Source organism: Nicotiana tomentosiformis, chromosome 3 (assembly GCF_000390325.3).
Source record: "Nicotiana tomentosiformis chromosome 3, ASM39032v3, whole genome shotgun sequence".
Lineage (NCBI taxonomy): Eukaryota > Viridiplantae > Streptophyta > Magnoliopsida > Solanales > Solanaceae > Nicotiana > Nicotiana tomentosiformis.
In genome coordinates, this window is record NC_090814.1 from 99735846 (window position 1) to 99747281 (window position 11436).

Below are 11436 nucleotides of genomic sequence, written 5' to 3' on the forward strand. Positions count from 1 at the left end.
ATTTGTAGTGATTATATAAAATTATTTTGGCTAGATTCGAGCCAGACAGAGTTGGATAATCGTGGAAAAGGCCTTTTAGTGGATTAAATTAGAGCAAATTGAGGTAAGTCTCTTGTCTAATCTTGTGAGGGGAAAATTTACCCCATAAGGATTAAATTAAATAATTATTGCTAATTGCGGGGGCTACGTACGCACGAGGTGACGCGAGTCCGTGCGTAGCTACTATAAATGCTAAAGTCCGGGTAGTTTAGGACTCAAAACATGAATTACTTGTGTAAATTGTATTCCTTATTAATTAAATTATTTGAGGTATATATTGTAAATTGTTATGAAAGGTAGTAAAAGATGAAATTTTCATATGCTTAAATTTTTGTTTAGATTAATTAATTGTTGAAATAAATTGTTATCCTCTCGAATAAACTTTTCAATAAATACTCTTATTCCGGAGGTATATAAGAAAATGTCCTCCTTTCTTGTGGATCGGGCCGAACGCCTCGACAGGATAGATGCATTTATGGATCATGCCGCACGTCTCTCGGTAGTGTACATGACACTCTGGATCGGGCCGTACGTCCTCGGCAGAAATCGTGCTTAATAATAATAATAAATACACGATACTTTGATAGTTTATTGCAGCTTGTGAAGCTAATTGATAAATTGAAAACTTATTAGGCTTGAAGGAATTTAATTAATAAATTGAGAATTGTTGCATTTGGAAGAATTTGATTATTTCTGCTGATTTAAAAAAAAATTTGTTAACTCTATGAATCATGTTGAATTAAATAAATCCTATTCCATCCTATTTATTATTATTGACCCTTAGTAAGTGTCAAAATCAACTATCTCGTCTCTACCGCTTCGAGATTAGGCTTGATACTTAACACGTTGTTTACGTACTCATACTACACCTACTGCACTTTTTGTGCAGGATCTGAGACAGGTACTTGTGGAGGACCTATTATTCACATCCTCGTTATCGAGAGGCGTAGTGGTGAGCTGCCTTTCTGAGCCGTCCTGCAGTTACCAGTGCCTCTCTTTGTATTTTACATTTCTGTCTATTTCATTTCAGACAGTATTTGGAGTTTTGTATAATCTACTACATGTTCATACACTTGTGACACCAGGTCTTGGCACACACATTGGTAGAATTTGGTATTTTATTTTATTATTGGATTAAAAGTTTAATCAATATATGTTTAATTTATTAGTTGGCTTGCCTAGCTGTAGTGTTGTGCGCCATCACGACCTATAGGTGAAATTTGGGTCGAGACAATATGGTATCAAAGCACTAGATTCACGTAGGTCTCACAAGTTATGAGAAGGCCTAATAGAGTCTTGCGGATCGGTACAGAAACATCTGTACTTATCTTCGAGAGGCTATAGGGTGTTAGGAAACTACCTTTCTTCATCTTCCATCGTGCAATTGATGCAATACTAAATATCTTTCTCTTACTCCCTCACAGATGGTGAGAACGAGCTCTAATGAGGTTCCGGACCAGAGAAGAGCTACTCCCCCAGTTGCTAGAGGCCGAGGCAGAGGCCGAGGGAGGGCTCTAGCCCATGGTAGAGGTAGAGGATGTCCCAGGACTGTCCCACTTATTCCACCAGTGGGTCCAGCAGAGGATCCCATTATTGAGGAGCAGGGTGAAGTACCTGTAGCAGAGCCAGCTTTGGTGGATTTCATATCTGCACCGGGATTTTAGGATGTTATGGGTCGTATGTTACGATTCTGTTATTGTGAACCGTATATACCGGTCTTGTATTATTATATTATGTGGTTATGAAACTAGAACAGATCTCTTATTGCTCGAGATGACCGATTTTGAAATTATTCAGGGTATGGAATGATTCTCTCCATATCATGCTATTCTAGATTGTCATGCCAAGATTGTTACCTTGGCTATTCCAGCGTTGCCTGAGTTGGAGTGGAAGGGTTCGTCTGTTAGTTCATTTAATCGGGTTATTTCTTTTATAGAGGCTCAACACATGGTTGAGAAGGGTTGTTTAACTTATCTAGCTTATGTTCGGGATACTACTGCTGAGACTCAGGCTATTGATTTAGTGCCTTTAGTTTGGGAGTTCTCCGATGTATTTCCTTCAGATCTTCCAGGTATTTCACATGATCGTGATATTGATTTTTGTATTGACTTGGCTCCAGACACTCAGCCTATATCTATCCCACAGTATCGTATCGCTCCGAAAGAATTGAAAGAGTGGAAAGAATAGCTTGAAGAGTTACTAGCCAAAGGGTTCGTCAAACCGAGTGTATCGCCTTGGAGTGCACGGGTATTATTTGTGAAGAAGAAGGATAGAACAATGCGAATGTGTATTGATTATCGCCAATTGAACATAGTCACTATTAAGAACAAGTACCCGTTGCCGCGTATTGATGATTTATTTGACCACTTGCAGGGTGCTAGAGTGTTCTCTAAGATCGACTTGAGGTCGAGGTATCATCAATTGAAGATTCCGGATTCGGATGTTCCGAAGACTGATTTCCGTACTAGATATGGTCATTATGAGTTTCTGGTGATGTCTTTCGGTTTAACTAATGCCCCGACAACATTCATGGATTTGATGAACAGGGTATTCAGTCCATATATTAATTCATTTGTCATTGTCTTTATTGATGGCATATTGATCTACTCCCGCAGTAAGGAGGAGCATGAACAACATATGAGAGTGGTACTTCAGACGTTGCGGGAACAAAAGCTATATGCTAAGTTCTCCAAATGTGAGTTCTGGCTAGAGTCTGTAGCAATATTGGGGCATATTGTATCGGGCGAGGGTATTAAGGTTGATCCCAAAAAGATTGAGGCGGTTCAGAATTGGCGTCGTCCCACTTCGGCGATTGAGATCGGGAGTTTTTTGGGTTTAGCAGGTTATTGTTGTCGATTTGTGGAAGGTTTTTCATCTATTGCAGCGCCTTTGACCAAATGGGCCCAGAAGGGTGCTCCATTCTGATGGTCCGATGATTGTGAGGTGAGCTTTCAGAAGCTCAAGACAGTATTGATCACAACACCAGTGCTAGTATTGCCTTCCGGTTTGGGGAAGTATACAGTGTATTGTGACGCTTCACGCGTTGGTATGGGTTGTGTGTTGATGCATGAAACGCGAGTTATTGCATATGCTTCACGTCAGCTGAAGCCCCACGAGAAGAATTATCCGCTACATGATTTGGAGTTAGCTGCGATTGTTCACGCTCTTAAGATTTGGAGGCATTATCTTTATGGGGTGTCCTGTGAAGTTTATACTGATCATCACAGTTTGCATAATTTGTTCAAGCAGAGGGACCTAATTTTGAGGCAACACAGATGGCTGGAGTTACTAAAAGATTATGATATTACTATCCTGTATCATCCAGGCAAAGCAAATATGGTTGCAGACACCTTGAGTAGAAAGGCGGAAAATATGGGTAGTTTAGCTTTCATTTCAGCAGAGGAAAGGCCATTAGCTTCAGATATTCAGTCCTTGACTAACAAACTTGTGAGGCTGGATATTTTAGAGCCTAGCCGAGTTCTTGCATGTGTTGTGGCCCAGTCTTCATTATTTGAGCATATCAAGGTTCGCTAGTATGATGATCCACACTTGATGGTTCTTCGAGAAACGGTACTACGAGGTGGTGCCAAGGAAGTGACTATTGGTGCGGACAGTGTGCTGCGACTCCAGGATCGTCTATGTGTTCTTAATGTGGATGGACTGAGGAAAAAGATTCTAGAAAAAGCACACAGTTCTCTGTATTCTATTCATCCAGGTGCTAAGAAGATGTATCGTGATTTGAAGCAGCATTATTGGTGGCGGCGAATGAAAAAGGATATAGTTGAATATGTAACTATGTGTCTGAATTTCCAGCAGGTTAAATGTGAGCACCAGAGGCCAGGTGGTCTACTTCAGCAGATGACTATACCAGAATGGAAATGGGAACGTATCACTATGGACTTTGTAGTTGGGTTGCCGCGAACCTTGCGGAAGTTTGATGCAGTTTAGGTCATTATTGACAGGTTGACCAAGTCGGCACATTTTATTCCTGTTGTGACTACGTATACTTCAGAGAGGTTGGACCAGATATATATATTCAGGAGATAGTTTGGTTGCACGGTGTGCCAATTTCCAACATATCAGATAGAGGTCCTCAGTTTACTTCACATTTATGGAGAGCAGTACAAAGTGAGTTAGGAACCCATGTAGAGCTCAGCACAACTTTTCATCCGCAGACTGACGAACAGTCAGAGCGGACAGTTTAGATTTTGGAGGATATGCTCAAGGCATGTGTGATTGACTTTGGAGGTCAGTGGGATCGTTTCTTGCCTTTGGCCGAGTTTGCTTATAATAACAGTTACCAATCTAGCATCGAGATGGCTCCATTTGAGGCTTTATATGGCCGGCGATGTCGTTCGCCCATCGGATGGTTTGAGCTCGGTGAGGCTAAGTTATATGGTACTAATTTGGTGAAGGATGCCTTGGAAAAGGTAAAGTTGATTCAGGAGCGACTTCGTATAGCACAGTCCAGACAAAAGAGCTGCACAGATCAAAAAGCGCATGATTTATCATTTATGGTAGGTGAAAACGTTCTCTTGAATGTTTCGCCGATGAAGGGAATTATGAGATTCGGGAAGAAGGGCAAGTTGAGCCCAAGGTTTATAGGCACATTTAAGGTGTTGAGATGAGTTGGGGAGGTTGCTTATGAGCTTGCATTGCCAGTCTATCAGGAGTTCATTTGGTTTTCCATGTATCTATGCTCTGGAAGTATCATGCCGACATGTCACATGTGTTAGATTTTAGCACAGTTCAGCTAGATGATAGCTTGGGTTATGAATAGGAGCCATTTGCCATCGTGGATAAACAGGTTCGCCAGTTGAGGTCCAAGAGGATTTCTGCAGTAAAAGTCTAGTGGAGGGGCCAACCAGTCAAAGAACCGACTTGGGAGGCCGAGGAGGACATGCGGAGCAAGTATCCACACTTATTCAGCACTCCACGTATTATTCCAAACCTGTTCGAGGACGAATGTTTGTTTAAGAGGTGGAGAATGTAATAATACAACCGTTCATTTTTACTTGTAGAACCCCGTTTCCTAAAATAAAACTCCCCGTACGTGATTTTAATGATTTATAACTTGCGGGGATGGTTGGTTCGGGATTTGGAAGTGTTTGGGCTAAAATCAGAATACTTGGTTCCTTAAGTTGGCCTTAAAGTGCTAAGTTTGACTTCGGTCAACATTTTGAGAAAACGACTCCGGAATCGAGATTTGACGGTTCCAATAGCTCCGTATGATGATTTTGGACTAAGGAGCGTGTTCAGAATTTTATTTGGAACCCCGTAGTTAAATTAGGCTCGAAATGGCTAAAATAAGAATTTAAGTTTAGAAGTTTGATCGGGGAGTTGACTTTTTGATATCGGGGTCGGAATCTAGTTCCGAAAACTTACATAGCTCTGTTATGTCATTTATGACTTCTGTGCAAAATTTGAGGTTAATCGGACTTGATTTGATAGGTTTCGATACCGAATGTAGAGGTTGGAAATTTTAAGTTTCATTAAGCTTGAATTGGAGGATGATTCGTGGTTTTAGCGTTGTTTGATGTGATTTGAGGTTCTGACTAAGTTCGTATGATGTTTTAGGACTTGTTGGTATAACTGATTTGAGGTTATTTGGAAGCCCGTAGTTAAATTAGGCTCGAAATGGCTAAAATAAGAATTTAAGTTTAAAAGTTTGACCGGGGAGTTGACTTTTTGATATATGGGTCGGAATCAAGTTTCGAAAACTTACATAACTCCGTTATGTCATTTATGACTTCTGTGCAAAATTAGAGGTCAATCAGACTTGATTTGATAGGTTTCGATACCGAATGTAGAAGTTGAAAAATTTAAGTTTCATTAAGCTTGAATTGGAGGATGATTCGTGGTTTTAGCGTTGTTTGATGTGATTTGAGGTTCTGACTAAGTTCGTATGATGTTTTAGGACTTATTGGTATAATTGGTTGAGGTCTCGAAGGGCTCGGGTGAGTTTCGGACGGCTAACGGATAATTTTTGGCTTTTGGAACATTGCTGATAGCTGCTGATTTCTGGTATTTTTAATCTTCTACGCGATCGCGTGAACTGGGTTGCGATCGCGTAGGCTTAGTTGGGCAGCTCGAAATTTGTTCTATGTGATCACGTTGGCAAGTTCGCGATCATGTAGGTTGGATTCAGTTGTGCTATGCGAACGTGTGGCTAAGGCCGCGTTCGCGAAGAGGAAACGAAGCAGAAGCTTACCACGCGCTTATTGCATCACGATCACGTGAGGAGGCTCGCAAACGCGTAGGCTTGCGGAGACTGTGCTACGCGATCGCATGGGAATTTCCACGATCGCGTAGGGTTATTTTCTGGGCAGAAATATTTGTGCTACGCGATGGCATGAGTTGGTCCGCGGTCGCGTAGAAGAAATCACTGGGTAGAGAGTTTAAGTTCTGAAAATAGGACTTCGTTCCATTTTCCATTTTTAACGATTTGGAGCTCGGATTGAGGCGATATTTGGGAGATTTTCAGAGAAAACAACGGGGTAAGTGTTCTTAACTCAATATTGGTTAAGTTACCCGAATCTATCACCGTTTTTATCATTTAATTGGTGAATTAAGTTGGAAAAGTTTGAAAACCTTCTTGGATAGATTTGAGGATTTGATGGCCGAATTGTTATCGGAATTTAATACTTTTGGTATGGGTAGACTCGTGGTTGAATGAGCGTTTATATTTCGTAACTTTTGCCGGATTCCGAGACCTGGGTGTCACAACCCAATTTCACCTAAAGGTCGTGATGGCGCACAACACTACAACTAGGCAATCCAACTAATAAATTAAACATATATCGATTAGATTTAAATCCAAGAAAATAATAAAAACATCAAATTCTACTAATATGTATGCTAAGACCTAGTGTCACAAGTGTATGAGCATCTAGTAGATTATACAAAACTCCAAATACTGTCTGAAATAAAATAGACAGAAATGAAATAAAAGAAGAGACACAGGTAGCTACAGGACGGTTCAGAAAGGCAGCTCACCACTATGCCTCGGGACGACGTGGATATGTGATGATAGGTCCTCCACTAGTACCTGTCTCAGATCCTGCACAAAAAGTGAAGGAAGTGTGGTATGAGTACGTAAACAACGTGTAACCAGTAAGTATCAAGCCTAATCTCGAAGTGGTAGAGACGAGATAGCCGACTTTGACAGTCACTATGGGTCAATAATGATAATTGAAATAAAACTAGAATATCTAAATCAGCATGATTCACAGAATTTACAATAATTTACTTAACGAGCAGAAATAATTAAATTCCTTCAATTCTAATAAATTTTCAATTTATCAATTAGTCTCATTTTCAGAAACAATAATAATTCATTAACAAACAGGAAAAAACAATTCTTTAAATTTCCAAAAATTTCCAATTTATCAATTAGCTTCGCAAGCTGCAATAAACTATCAAAGTATCGTGTAATTATTATTATTAAGCATGATTTTTGCCGAGGACGTACGGCCCGATCGAGAGTGTCGTGTACACTGCCGAGGGACGTGTGGCACGATCCATAGATGCATCAATCCTGCCGAGGTGTTCGGCCTGATCTACAAGAAAGGAGGACATTTTCTTATGTACCTCCGGAATGAGAGTATTTATTGTAAGATTTATTTGAGAGGATAAAAAAATTATTTCAACAATTAATTAATTTAAACAAAAATTTAAGCATATGAAAATTTCAACTTTTTCTACCTTTTATAACAATTCACAATATATACATCAAATGATTTAATCAATAAAGAATATAATTTACACAAGCAATTCATGCTTTGAGTCCTAAACTATCCACACTTCAGCATTAATAGTAGCTACACACGGACTCTCATCACCCCGTGCGTACGTAGCCCCCCGCAATTAGCAATAATTATTTAATTTAATTCTTATGATATAATTTCCCCCTCACAAGATTAAACAAAAGACTTACCTTGTCTCAAAGTCCACTTTCTAATTACTGTGTCGCGTAAAATTCTCGATTCGGCACCGAAAAATCCGAAACTATCCAAATATTATACAAAATAATTAATATATGCTCAATAACTCGAAATTCGTCTATTAAATAAACTACTCTATCCAAAATGATAAAATTCCTAAAATTTACCCTGAGCCCACGCGCCCGGATTCTAAAAATATTTGGATGAAAACGTCACTCAAAATTTCAAGAACTCAAATATATAATTTCTCTCCAATTCCATAACCATTTTCGTGGTAATAATCGTATTTTTATAAAAATCTAGGTTTTTCACCTAAACCCTTGATTTCTAAGATTTACCAGTTAAAATCGACCCATAATCTATGTATTTAACTCAAGGGGTGTAGAATTAACTTACCGTAAATTGCTAGTTGAAATTCCCTTCTCAAAAGCTCTCAAATCGCCCGGAAATAGAGAAAAAATGTGCTCAAAATGTCTAAGCCCCGACTTTTAACCATTCTGTCGAACAGTGAAAATCTCATCTGCAGCTCATAAGCTGCTTCTGCGGCTCTGCATCTGCGGAAATTCCCTCACAGATGCGGTTTTCCCTTAGCAGGCTTCGCTCGCATCTGCGGTCAGCAGCTCGCTTCTGCGAGTCCGCTTTTGCGGCTTGTACCTGCGCATCTGCGCCCTTTGCGCTTTTGCGGTGCTCTTCACGCACCTGCAGCTGGCCAAGCGCATGTGCGGTTATAGCAGAAGCTGAAAGCTTCAGCTGTGACCAAGGTTCAAAAATTGATCCGAGCCTTTACCGATTAATGCTCTGGGCCCCCGGGGCCCTGCCCGAATATACCAACAAGTTTGAAATCATAAAACGGACTCGCTCGAACTCTCGAAACGTGTAAAACAACATCAAATCAAATAATCATACCCCAAACCAAATTGATTCAAACTTAAGAACTTCAAGTTCTTCTATTTACTTCCAACGCGCCGAAACATAATTAAACTACTCGGAATGACACGAAATTTTGCGTGCTAGTCTTAATCCACTATACGGAACTATTTCCAAAACTGAGAACTCCAAACGGACTTCAATTATTCAAAAACCTACTCCAAACAAAATTTAAAGAACTTTAAACCTTTAAATAGTTAGTTTTTCACTATTAAGCGCCAAAACGCTCCCGAATTATCCAAAACCCGATTCGGGCATACGCCCAAGTCCGAAATCATCGTACGATCCTATTGGAACCGTCAATCCTGATTCCGAAGTCATTTTCTTTAAACTGTTGACCGAAGAAAAACTTGGCCATTTAAAGCCAACTTAAGGAACCAAGTGTTCCGATTTCAACCCAGACACTTCCAAATCCCGAACCAACCATCCCCTCGAGTCATAAATCAATAAAAGCATGTTTGGGGAGTTTTATTTTTTTTTGGGAACGGATTTCTAAAAATTAAAATGACCGGTTGGGTCATTACATTCTCCACCTCTTAAACAAACGTTCATCCTCGAACAGGTTTAGAATAATACCTGGAGTGCTAAATAAGTTTAGATATTTACTGCATAAATCCTCTTGGACCTCAACGGGCTAACCTGTTTATCCACAATGGCAATTGGCTCCTCTTCATAACCCAAGCTATCATCTAGCTAAAATGTGCTGAAGTCTAAACATGTGACAGGTCAGCATGATACTTCCGGAGCATAGATACATGAAAAACCGGATGAACTCCCGATAGACTGGGAGGTAATGCAAGCTCATAAGCCACCTCCCTAACTCGTCTCGACACCTCAAATGGGCCTACAAACCTTGGGCTCAATTTCCCGATTTTCCCAAATCTCATGATTCCCTTCATCGGCGAAACTTTCAAGAGAACTTTTTCACCAATCATAAATGATAAATCACGCGCTTTCTGATCCGCGTAACTCTTATGTCTGGACTATGCTGTACGAAGTCGTTCCTGAATCAACTTTACCTTTTCCAAGGCATCGTTTACTAAATCAGTACCATATAACTTAGCCTCACCGGGCTCAAACTATCCGATGGGCGAACGACATCGCCGACCATATAAAGCCTCAAATGGAGCCATCTCGATGCTAAATTGGTAATTGTTATTATAAGCAAACTCGGCCAAAGGCAAGAAACTATCCCACTGACCTCCAAAGTCAATCACACATGCCCTAACCATATCCTCCAAAATCTGAATTGTCCGCTCTGACTGCCCGTCGGTCTGCAGATGAAAAGATATGCTGAGCTCTACACGGGTCCCCAATTTACTCTGCACTGCTCTCCATAAATGTGAAGTAAACTGAGAGCCTCTATCCGATATGATGGAAAATGGCACACCATGCAACCGAACTATCTCCTGAATATTAATCCGGGCCAACCTCTCTGAAGTATACGTAGTCACAACAGGAATAAAGTGTGCCGACTTGGTCAACCTGTCAACAATCACCCAAACTACATCAAACTTCCTCAAGATCCGCGGCAACCCAACTACAAAGTCCTTAGTAATGCATTCCCATTTTCCACTCCGGTATGGTCATCTGCTGAAGTGGGCCACCTAGCCTCTGGTGCTCATATTTAACTTGCTGACAATTTAGACACCTAGCTACAAACTCAACTATATCCTTTTTCATTCGCCGCCACCAATAATGCTGCCTTAGATCACGATACATCTTCATAGCACCCGGATGAATAGAATACCTGGAACTGTGTACCTCCTCTAAGATCTTTTTTCTTAGTTCATCCACATTAGGAACACATAGACGACCCTGGAGTCGCAGAACACCATCCGTACCAATAGTAACTTCCTCAGCACCACCTCATTGTACCGTGTCTCGAAGAACCATTAAGTGTGGATCATCATACTGGCGAGCCTTGATATGTTCAAATAGTGAAGACTGAGCCACAACACATGCAAGAACTAGGCTGGGCTCTTAAATATCTAGTCGTACAAGCCTTTTAGCCAAGGGCTGAATATCCCAAGCTAATGGCCTTTCCGCTACTGAAATGAAATCCAAACTACCCATACTCTCTGCCTTCCTACTCAAGGCGTCCGCAACCACGTTTGCGTTACCCGGATGATACAGGATAGTAATATCATAATCTTTTAGTAACTCAAGCCATCTGCGCTCTCTCAAATTTAGGTCCCTCTGCTTGAACAAATGCTGCAAACTGTGATGATCACTGTAAACTTCACAAGACACCCCATAAAGATTATGCCTCCAAATCTTAAGAGCGTGAACAATCGCAGCTAACTCCAAATCATGTACTGGATAATTCTTCTCGTGGGGCTTCAGCTGACGTGAAGCATATGCAATAACTCCCTTTTCCTGCATCAATACACAACCCAAACCAACGCGTGAAGTGTCACAATACACTGTATACATCCCCGAATCGGAAGGCAACACTAACACTAGTGTTGTAGTCAATGCTGTCTTGAGCTTTTAAAAGCTCACCTCACAATCATCGGACCATCGG